Source organism: Pteropus alecto, unplaced genomic scaffold (assembly GCF_000325575.1).
Source record: "Pteropus alecto unplaced genomic scaffold, ASM32557v1 scaffold2914, whole genome shotgun sequence".
Classification (NCBI taxonomy): Eukaryota; Metazoa; Chordata; class Mammalia; order Chiroptera; family Pteropodidae; genus Pteropus; species Pteropus alecto.
Window position 1 is genome coordinate 78298 of NW_006435916.1, and position 12296 is coordinate 90593.

Below are 12296 nucleotides of genomic sequence, written 5' to 3' on the forward strand. Positions count from 1 at the left end.
ACCCAACCAACATTTCAGAACTACTTGATATTCAGAAAGAATACAAGAAGACAAATGTTATGTGCTAAAGTGTAAGAAAGCCAGGATTCACCAGGCTCAAATGAAAAGACAATAAGATTAACTAAAAGACAAGGTAGATAATTAGATGAAACAAGACAAAATTAAAAATAAAATATTGTAGAGCAAATAAAATTGAGTAGCAGTTTGCAAATCTATCTTAGAAAAAAGTAAGAATAGAGTATGCAATATTGTACATACTCACATTTATTCAATGATAAGCCCCTTTGCTTTATATTTACTGTATTATTTAATTTTCACAGCAATTTATGAATTAGGCAATATGAACCAAGGCAGTACTAATGAATAGTAAAGCCAGGCTTTTATTGTAATACTCTATTACTCATGAGTTGCTTGAGAAGTTCTAAAAGGTTGAGAAAAAGGCAAAAAGATTACTAGATACAGAGACAGTTGTGCTATTGGATAATGTAAATACAAAATAGAAAAATAGCGAAGAGACAAATGACAGAAACAATAACCTATTGATCACTGTTACAATTGATAAAAAGTTGCTTCTTGAACAACTATAAAAATGGTGTGAGGGTGAAGATCAGAACAGTCACTGAACACCAGTAAAATCAGTGTAAGGAAAGCTACATCTAGATAACTTTGTCAAATGGGATACATTACAAAGTTGAATGTAAAAGTCTAAATAACATCCAGGAAGAGAGACAAAAAAGATTACTTAGAAAAGAATGAAAATAAAACTGCCATTAAACTATTTTTTTTTCAGCACTAGAAGAAAATGAATTCATACTTTTAGACTTCCTAGGGAAAATGTGGGGACCTGAGAATTTCATAGTTAAGATAAATTGTTTTCATTCATGGAGACAAATAATTTAATCCTTGAAGAATTAAGAGTTTAGAAAATATACCATCCATACATATTTCTTCAAAGCGCTACTTGAAGACTTTTCTAAAATTAATTAATACTAAATTCTAGTTTAGTTTTGCTTCTTTACTTTGACCAGGCTAGTTTGATTAGGGTAGCTTATGCATGCTGCTTGGAAATTATTTTTCAGTGCTACTTTTTTTTGTATGTTGTAAAAAGATTTCCGCTTTTAAATATGTTAAATATGCATAAATACATTTCTTATGATTTCTTTCTATTATTTTCTAACATTTTAAAATGAAGTCTTCATATTAATTTTTGTAGTTTCTTTGTTGTCATTGGGAGTACTTAGTGGTTTAACATTCTTTTCTATAAAGAACAACATCCTCTTAGATATTAATGTATGTGTCCTTATTCCCACTATTTTTAGAACATTCTTCAATGGAAGTTTTGACATTTTAACTTATTTATTTAGGATCATGTTTCTTAGGTTTGTTTCTTCTATTCATGATTGTTGAATTTTTTATTCCATTGTGATCACAGGGTTTTATCTGCATCATATTTACATTTTTAGAATTCATTGCAGTTGTCTTTAGACATATGACATGGTCATTTGTTTCTGTATATATCTCTTTGGTGTCTGAAAAATAATCCTAATTTCGTAGGGCACTGATTTTAAACATAAATCTTATGCATAAAGTTATTTTTAAAATTACTTAGGTCTTTATAATCTCGTTTTATTTGACTTAATGATTTATCAAGAATTGAGATATTGGTGTAAAAATCATAAAAATTTAATGTTTCTGTCGATTTCTTCTTGTGTTTATAGGTACTTTATTTTATAAATGTGATGTTAAATGCATATGGTACCCTTTGTCATCATAAAATGAGTTCATCATCCCACTTAATAAATTCTACCTTGAAATCATCTTGATATTAGTAGCATATCTTTTTGTTTCATTGGCATGGTATGTCTTTATTGTTTTCATTTATAGTCAGTTCTTTCAAGGCAATTACTGAGAAAACACAGGTTTGCCTTTTTAGTTTTTTGGTTTGTTTGTTTTCCTTGACCTTGAGAGTTATATTTTTATACATAAATTGTATCCCCTTTGAGTTTACTGTTAAAACTAATATGACTGGTCTTGCTTTTGAAAGGCCCATTTATTTTATTTTGTGATTTTAAGTTTCTTTTGTTTTGTTTTCTATTGTTGTGCTCTACATTTTGCGAATTTTGATTTTTGTATTTTTATATCACACAGTTTTTTTTAATAAAGTTTATTGGGGTAACATTGATTAATACAATTATATAATTTCAGGTATATATTATCATTTGACATCTGTATATTCTATTGTGTGTTTACCACCCAAAGTCCAGTTTCCTTCAGCTACCATATATTTGATCCCCTTTACCCACTTCACCCTCTCCCTAAACCCTATATTTGACCCCCTTTACCTCGTCTACTTCTCCCCTCCTCCCCACCCCACTAGTAACCACTAGTCTATAGTCCATATCCATGAGTTTCTGTTTGTTTGTCCTGCTCATTTGTTGCTTTTAGGTTTATATCCCACATATAAGTGGTATCATGTGATTTTCAACTTTTTCTGTCTGGCATATTTCGCTTAGCATGATTATCTCGAGGTCCATCCATGTTGTTGCAAATGGCAGTATTTCATCTCTTCTTGCTTCTATGAACATTGGTGTGCAAATATCTTTCCGGATATGGGTTTTCAAGTCTTTGGGGTAAATACCCAGCAGAGGGATTGCTGGATCATATGGTAGATCAATTCTAATTTTTTTGAGAAACCTCCATACTGTTTTCCATAGTGGCTGTACCAATTTGTAGTCCAACCAGCAGTATCATGCAGATTTTTAAAAAAGAATTAGGACATATGCTTCCTGTTTGGTATCCTTAGATTCCAGATATTAGGAATGAATTCTTGTTTAAATTGTTAGCCATTCTTTCTTATCTACATAATTGATGTTCATTATATTTTAATTCTGTGTCTTTAAAAATTAGCTCTTCGTGAATACTCCCAATTCAAGATTATTTTCTATTTCCTTTAATGTGTGAAAGATAATTTAGAATAGAATTTCCTGAAAAAAGCTTTCTTGTTTTGACTCTGCTGTAGAAATTACTCCACTGGCATTTAGAAGTTACAGTTGTAGAAAAGAAAATTACAGTTGTTGAGAGGAAATAGTTCCTTCTACCTTTCTAGATTCTTTGGCTGTTCTAATAATCAAATTAACATAAGACAGATTAACAGGAGAAAAACAAATTTAATTACATACATATAGGAGCTCTATAAGAATGTGAAACGTCCATGCAGTCAGACAGTTGAGGCTTGTATGCTATCCAAGCTAAGGAGAAGAGGGTGGGGAATGGAGGAAGGAAGTTTACAGGGCAATGAGAACAGCAAACGTTTGGTAAATAAAAGTTTGCCTTGCCCTGCAGAGACCATGGGACAGAGAGGAATTTGATCTCCAGGCCCTGCTGAGTTTCTCCCCAGCTTACCATACCTAGTCTATACTTTTTGTAGTTATCTCTGGTGATAGTTCTCTTCCTGGACCAGGCCCTCTATCTAAATTATTTTAGGCAGTAAAGGGAGAGGTAAAAGCTTTTCTGAATCATTTTAATCCTTGATTGTCTTCAGCTCAAAATAGTCCAAGTGCCAAAGTGACACATTCTGGGGAGACTTGTTCTGAACCCCTTCACGGTAAATGCAGCCTTTTTTCTATTCTTCCTTTGGTTAACATGATTCTCTCTGTGTGATTATAGTATTCACTGTTTAATTTTGGATTTGCATAACTTCATAATATAGGTTTGGGGTGTAGTTTAATGTTTATTAAATAATCTAAGTATTGAGACTTTCATTTGTGCATATTTATATTTTTCTTCATTATAAGAAAGTTTTTCCATTATATCTTTGTAATTAAAAGAAAAATTTTCATTTGTCCTAGTCTCTTCTTTAAGAATACTAATTTTTGTATCATCCTCTCTCTATGAGTAGACTCATTGTTGTCCTTTGGTACTAAATTACATGTAGTTTTCCCTAGTATACCTTAAATATCACTGAGTTTTCAGTTTTTAATAAAAGATTTGCTATTACTGATTTATGCTTTTAATTTAGTTTTAAGTTTACAATGCTATTACCTTTCTTATTAAATTTATTTTCATAAATTACCAGTTGCTTTCAAAGGGGAGCAGAATTTGCCACCCTAAAATATGCCTCTTTGGCATAAGGGTCATTTTGAACTGGTTATTTTTAAAGAGCAACAGACAAGGGAGAAGTTCTAAAACCAAGTAGAGGTGTAGATGTCACCCTTTTGTAAGAGACATTTACATTTATAAGGGAAATCTCCATTTGTAAGGGTGTCTCCCTCTCTGTACCAAGAAGGGGAATATGGCTTAATCTCCACAGTTTGTCCATTCTCCAGTTTATGGACACCTAGGATGTTTACAGTTTCGGCTGTATTATTCAGCTGTACAAGAGTTTGTCTGCCCAAGTACACAGACCAAAAGAAATGTATGAACAGGAGTTCGTAGAGGAAAAGGAATTCGTTTATTAGGATTAGCTCCAATATGGAGAGTGGGGGTGAGCTTGTGCTCCAAATTACCTGGCTCCCTGATGGCTTACAAATAAGAGGCTTTCTAGAGCAAAAATCATAAGTCATCATGAGTAAGGGGTTTGGATTTGTGGGTGAAGCTGATTGGTCAAGAGTGAGGAAAGGGAAGTAAATCATGATTTCAGGTCTTGAGGTCAGCTTCAGCATCCCATAATCTGGTTTCACGAAGCTATGGCCAGGGGATCTTTCCACTTTAGAGCTCAGGAGCTGAAACAGAACTTAAGGCATGATGTTGTCTTCAGCTTAAGGAAACCTGCACCTTTTGATAACTAGTCAGGGCCTGGCCATTGTTTCTTGCTGCCTTGAGGGTTAATAAATGTAAGCAAAATTGCTGAGGCTCACGGGGCATGCTGTGAAGAAACAGAATTGAGTGCTGGGGCCACGTCTTCTATCAATCGTTCATTAAATCAGGACCCTCGATTTCAATTATGCATAAAATTACTGTGAATAATTTTCATATCTTATTGTGAACATGCTTTCATTTCTCTTGCTAAGTAACTGAGAGAAGTGTTGTGTCAGATGATGCATGTATAGTTAGTTTTATAACAAACTGCCAGAACTTTTTCTGAAATGATTGTACCATTTCACATCCCCACCAATAAAGTAAGAGAGTTATGATTTCTGACAACCCTATCGATATTTGGTTTTGTCGTTCTTTTAATTTTAGCTATAGTTTAAGAATATTAGGTAGCCAAGATCTAGCAATTTGATTTATATTTTCTGATGTTGACATCCTACTTAAAGAGTCTCTCTTTAACCAAAGAGTAGATGAATGTAGGTAATAGAATCTCATTTTGTTAGTGGACATATATTTTTCAAAGAAAATTCATCTCTGGTTTATTGGAATAAACTAGTTTTGTTTTCAGTCTTCGCAAAGCAGTACTGACCAGCCATGTGGTTTTACCTGCTATGCTGCTTTCACTATTGATGTGTGCTTGGGAAAGAAGCCCTATTATAAGTCAAACAGCTTCAGACACTCCAATATTGAAGATGCCTGGCAGGGTCTCTCAAAATAAATTCTGCTGGATTTTCTCAACACCCTTATGTGTCCGCTCCCAATATCCTCTTTCAGCTGGGACTAAAATGCATTGATTGTATTTGGCATATTTGCTCCCAACATGGTTTTAATTATAAATGATGTTTTGGTCTTGATTTTCCATTATTGTCATTAATTTGGATGGGAAGTAAGAGTTGTACATGGTCAATTACCTCATCATTTCTCCCATTTTCTCATAGGGAAGTGTTTAAAAGGAAAAAAAATTGAACAGATTATATACAATTTTTAAATTATGAAGCAACATTATCAAAGGGTGCATTGATTCCTAAATCCATTTTATCATCATATTCTAATAATGAGAAAGGAACTTTCTGCAATCCAATTTTCATCACTGTATTAATGAGTTTGGGATAATTTTGTTTTATTTTAATCTCTTAATTGAAATTTCACCCCAAGCAGGGTTTTCTTATTGAAAATTATATAAGGAGATTTTTCCATGTAGTTGGTAGATTGGTTTTGAGGCTTTAAATTTTTTTTTTCAAACAGGAACAATCAGTTTCTAAGCTGTGACATAAGAAAAACTCTTACCAATTCTAATGTACTAAAAATATAATTGAAGTTTACTTGCCAGCCTAGAAAAAAAACTAAATGTGCATCATATTAACTTTTCATTTTTCAAGGCAGAGTTTAGAATTTATATCTAAAAGTTAATGTTCTGTTACTAAAAATTTTGACATCTAGGCAGTGTTCTAATTCAGAAGGCAAACTGGTTGTCTAATTTTACTAAAAAAACACTATCCAAGATCCAACAGATTCCTTCCTCTCTCACTCCCTCCCTCTCTTCTTTCCTCTGTCTCTCACATAACTTTTCTTCCTTTATTTCTATTTCCCTCTTTCTGTTTTTTCTGGCTCACTTCCATATGTAGGCCCTGGAGGAAATCTAATGGATGTTTGAAGATAACATCTTGATTTAAAAAAAAGTAATCTGGTGGTGGATGGGCCGCCTTGAGCCTAGCGGCAGTGAAGGTACCCTTCTATGAACAGGTTCAATATGCTGGTCCTTATAAACCTTGTGGTAGAGCAGCTGTTTAACCTATTTAAACTGGAAATGAATGAATACCAACCAAATGAGAATACTCAAAGGCTATTTATTCAGAGACTACTATAGCAAGGGAGTCAGTCACTGTCACTTGAGTTTTGGCAAAGACTCAAAAGCAGGAAGAGGAGTAGGAAAGCTTTATAGTGGGGAAAAAGGGAAGGCTTCAGGCATGCACTCCATGATTATATAGAGATAGTGGTCTGAATTCCTGTAAGTGTGATTAATAAGTAAGAGACTGGCTTCCTGGGCTGGTTACTATAGATAATGAGTTGATTTCCTGGACTGGTTGCTGCAGGTTGGGGGTCAGAGCTCTATTTATATGTATGATCTGGCCATTGTCCATTCATATATTCAGTCTCTCAAATCTGAAGGTTGAAAACTCTCTTTAATGGGTACGTAGTTTCAGGTTCTATAAGATGAAAAGAGTTCTGGAGGTGGATGGTGCTGATGGTTGTACAACAATATGAATATACTTAATATCACTGAACTACACACTTAAATTGGTTAAGATGGTAAATTTTATGTTATGTGTATTTTTATCACAATAAAAATTTGGAACAAAAACAAAACTTTTCATAGGAACACTGAATGGAAGATTAGACACTACAAACAGCCCTCATCTCAAAAATTTCAGTATTTAAGTTGTAGTATAAGAATTTCGATGGCGGGGAATCACTGATAAATAAAGATTTTCAGTTAGAGAGCAATCTCTTTGGACCCGTTACCTTGCATTCACAATCAGATCGGATCACCTCCCATTCTGAGCACTCCTCCCAAAAACTTCAAATAGTTTATCAATAATCTCTGTGAACAATGTAATGTTTATATAGAGTCCACTGGGACTCTTCAGAACACCAGAATTATTGGAGAAAGATATATTAAAGAGCTCAAGAGCTACTGTGAAGCATTTTTCTATGGCTTGACAGTAAAACTTCCAGAACAGTTTCCTGTTTCTGCAACTTAATATTCATTTAGATTCAATGACCACACATAAAACCTACAAATTCATACGGGGGGAATCCCTAAGTTCATAAAAACAAAGAAACATGCAAATGTCTTCTGTATCATGAGTATAGCAATGATTGGTCTTTATCCAAGAGAGTCCTGGAATTTTGTCTTTGAACAAGGCTCTTTGGTAGATGGCAAAGAAATAGTCAGCTTTGCCAGATATGGCACTGGTTTTTATTTTTATATTATGAGTACAACGCGAAAAAACTTGAGAAAATATCTTCAAGTGCCTATTCAGTTGTTAATAACTATTATTTTCCTGAAATCACAAGTATTTTGCTACTTTGATCCCATAAGTGTTTAATCTATGAAATTGGACACCAGTTTGGACTCTGACACTACCACTGACTGGCAATACTAATGCAAGGCTCTAGTCACCTGGAAAAACCAGATCATGGGCCTTTAGACCTTTGCCCCATCTGCTTAAGTAAGTTACAGTGTGCTACTCTACTAATACACCTGGAGTTACTCTGAAACATGAATTTGATAAAATCTGTGGAAGCCATTGAGAAATGGAATGAATGTATAAGGAAATGGCTTTCTGTTCTGCAAAATAAGAACTTTCAAATAGAGATAAATAAAATAAAATGCTTTCACATTAAAAAAAAATAATTCGATAACTGCTGAAATAAGAACTTTTATATAAAACTTAATCTTATTGAGTCCTTTGATTTAATAGTCTCCTTTTGCTTTCTAATGCACCATCACTAGAAAAGCTGTCTGATGTGCACACTGTAAATGGTGCTATGCAAGTCTTCAGACAAGGAATGCCTAACTTGAAGAGTCTACACACTAGGAATATAAAAAGTTAATTGTACCAGGTTAGGAGATGAGGATTTTTTTCTATAGAAAATAAATATCCAAGACCATGTTAGGGAGAAAATTTTTTTCCTCTACCCTTCTAGGTTCTTCTGGCTGGTCTAAACAATTAAATGGACACAAGACAGACAGGAGGGGAAAAAACATTTAATTTCATATGTATGGAGATCTCAGATAGGGGGCCTCAGAAATGACTACAGCAGGCTGTTTATATATATTTTTATATATATACACATATATATATTTATATATATATATTGTTTTTAGACAAAGAATAAGTTTGTGAAGAACTGACAAGACAAAGAAAGTTAGTCTTCAGTACTAATTAGTAAAGAAACTAAGTAGAGTTTGTTTGCATAGCCTTCTGGGCTCCGAGTTTCCTATCTCTGGTGATAAAGATGTCTCTCTACTTCCTGGTACAGGGAGGGTGCCTATCACATAGGAGATTTAGTTCCTGATTTCAGGAGGACGGTGGGGGGGGGGTGTCAAAGTGTCCTTCCTGTACTTGCCATTTCTCAAGTAACTTTAATTCAAAGTAATCAGTATGCTAAAGTGGCACATTTTGGGGTACCTGCCTTGAACCCCATCAGTCAGTATACCCATACACTTCAGGATGTGAGAAAGCAGCAAAAAGAATTGGACACTTTATAGCCATCTCCTGAAAGAACAGACCCAGCTAAACAGAGAGATACACCTGTTGAAAAAGGACAACCATTAATAATTTGAGAATGGGACCTCTGAGAGCTGGCCTAGGTGCAGATGAATTGGATCTCTGGGAAAGGAACAGACTTGGTTCACTGAGCCAGCACCCACATGCTGGAAAGCACAATCAGTTGCAACAGGGCTTTGGACAAATTGAGGGTGATAAAGAAGATATATAAGACCCAAGGAAGATATAAGTTGAGATGTATAGAAAGAGACAAGAAAGTATACTGTACCAATGTCTGCAGAGGCAGTGTCAGTTGAACCAGAAAACTGACATGACATTCAAATTTAGCCACTTGGTCAGGATACTTTCAGTTATACTGAATGGATGGACATAATTGATATTTTCAGTTCTCACCCTGAGTTCAGAGAGAAAATCTTCTCTGAAAACTGGGAAATTGGGATTTTATTCTAATTCAGGAGCATACTCCTGCTGCTGAGTCAGAAAAAAGAAGTAGTTTTGCAGTTATCCCATCATAACCATCCTCCCCGTAGGTCTCAAATAGATGTGCACAGAATTACATATAATTATATACTTTTCTATAACTGTGTTAATGGTGGTAGTCAAACAAGTTTAGATCGTTAAAGAGGATTCACAGGACCCAAAATGACAAGGTTTCTAAATCTATCATTTATTGCAGGGAGAGGCTACAATAAGCCAAAGCTTTAGCATCATGATATGCATCATAGCATGGGACTGGAAAAGTTGGAAGGATCATTAAGGATCATCCCTTAATGATCCTTCTGTATCACTTGGATCGGGTGTCACCAACATTTGCATGGGTACCAAGATGGAGCCTTGACCAGTGCTTCTTACACCTTTCTGGTCATTATTGCTACATGACCAACCCCAGTGGCAGAGCCCTTGTGCAAACCATCAGTATTGCTGCTGCTATCAGGTATAAACCATCAATCGGGTGCAAACCATCAATCTCAGTTTATAAACAATGCTGGCAAGCTGGCACAAAACATGCTGAAACTTACTTGCCTTGGACTCATAGTTACAAAACAATTCTATTAATCATTATATTTCATTGATCCTGGGTCAGTACCATGCAGATACATCATACTTCAGCAGAACGTCTCAGGCCAATTCCAGGCCTGCTGAAATTAACCCTTAGAGCAAGATAACCAGGAACCCTCATTTTTAATCCGTCATTTGATTCGCTCATGGTGTCCATTAATACCAAGTTCAGTCCTCCATCCTAGTTGCATTTCAGGGCAGGCTCTTGTGCCTCCATCATCTCATTATAATTGCGATCTTGTAATTTTATCATATGTATTTAGCCTGCCACCCATTTCTGGTACAAAGCTCCTAAAACCCTTGGAATTTCCTGTGATAAGGAGGATAAAGGTGTCTTTTGTTATGTTAACCAAGTGACTTTTAGAAAGCCATGCGGAGTCTGATGTTACCTCCTGGTAGATAGTGTCAGAATTGAGTTGTAGTGTAAGACACTCAACTGATGTCTGGAGAATTACTTGGTGCTGTGTGGGAACCCCCACCTCCACACATTGGAAATTGAGTCTCAGAACCATTTTAATATTATCATATTATTTTCTAGCTGCTTATTTTTCAAAGTACCTTTTGCTAATCATTCCTAAGTTGTCCACAAGCTTAGTAAAAAGTTTTTAATGTTTTCTTTATAGGCAAATGTATCAGATAATTTCCTAGTCTCTCCTCCTCCTCCTCCTCCTTCTTATTGGGCTTTCTGTTTACTGGTTTCTTACTTACTTAATTTACTTACATAGTTTGCTGAAAAAGAGCCTGAAGCAAAAGTAATATGAGTTATTCTGTGTCTGAAATATCTTTGTTCTCTTTTCATCCTTGATAGATGGTTTGGCTGAATATACTTTGAAACAACTGTCCCTCAGATTTTTTCTTTCATTTTCTTTAGCTTCCTTTGTTGCTGTTGAGAAATTCATTGCTGTCCTGTAGGAAAACTTCTCTATTTTTTTCACTCAAAAGTATTTTGAATATTTTTCTATAAGCCATAGTCATTCCTATATCAAATTGCTTTGGTTATTGCCTCCAAAACAATATTAATTAATAGTACTGCCCGTGGATACCTTTTTTCTTCTACATAACTCCTGGTGGAATGTTTTTAAGTATCTTCATTAATCACATTAATCATAAAATCACCTTTGTTTTCACACAAGTGCTTTCCTGTTACACTATTGATGCCTTAGAATTGGTGATCCTCTTTAATGTGGTTAATTTCTTCATCCATGCTCTGCCTCCTATCTGCTCTCATTTCTGAAAGATTGCTTTCTTATTTACCTTATTCAGCATTTGGGTCTTTAACCTTTTCCTGTATAAACCAGTAGGGTTTTAAAACATTCAGGTTTCTCATATCATTAAAAAAAAAAAGTTCCTTGTTCTCATGACATATTTACTATCTCTATTAAACAAGTTAGGTACACTTGCAGTCTCTGTTTCCAAAAAATCCATCTATTTTCAATCAACCACATTTTAGTTTTCATTCGCACTGCTGCCACAGCTCTTGTCACGGACATCAACAGCCATCTTGTTGATAAAGCCAAAGGATTTTTCAGACCTTATTTTATTTGATAAATATAGCATTCAAAAATATTGAATATTTTTTTTTTTCCGTTAAGAAAACTCTTCCTTCAGTTTTTATCACAACATGTTATTTTGTTTTCACTCTTCAATTCTGCTTGTTCCTTTTTTATTTTTTTTCTGTTGTGGATGAATTTTATTCTGCCCATCCCTTGAATGCTGAAGTCTTTGGTTTTGGTCCTAGGCTTTCTTTGCTTGCTGGACAACCCTCCCTCTCAGCAATTTCACTACTCCCAGGACTTCAGTGGCTGTCTTGCATAAAGCTAATGTGAGAGCTAATGTTTCCAAATGTTTACCTCCATTTGTCTTCAGGTACAAGAAGCCAACAGGCTTAAAGATAATTTCCACTTGAATGACTTATAAGAACCTCAAACTGATCACTTCCAGGTCATAGGGTTCTTTTTACCACTAGAATTACTTCTCACAAAGTATATCTGATCAAATAATAAATTCAGTTACCCTAGCAATAAAATTACATATTTTTCCTAGTTATTTTCTCTACTTTATGTCCAGTTTCCAATAAATCACCTAGTCCTCAACCCCTGCGTGGCAGACCAGTACTAGTCTATGGCCTGT

The 12296-nt window shown here is 34.8% G+C and overlaps 1 pseudogene; it reads left to right on the forward strand.

Annotated features, from left to right (window-relative positions):
• LOC102878647 overlaps positions 1–12296 on the forward strand; it is an 86368-nt pseudogene that overhangs the window by 29565 nt on the left and 44507 nt on the right.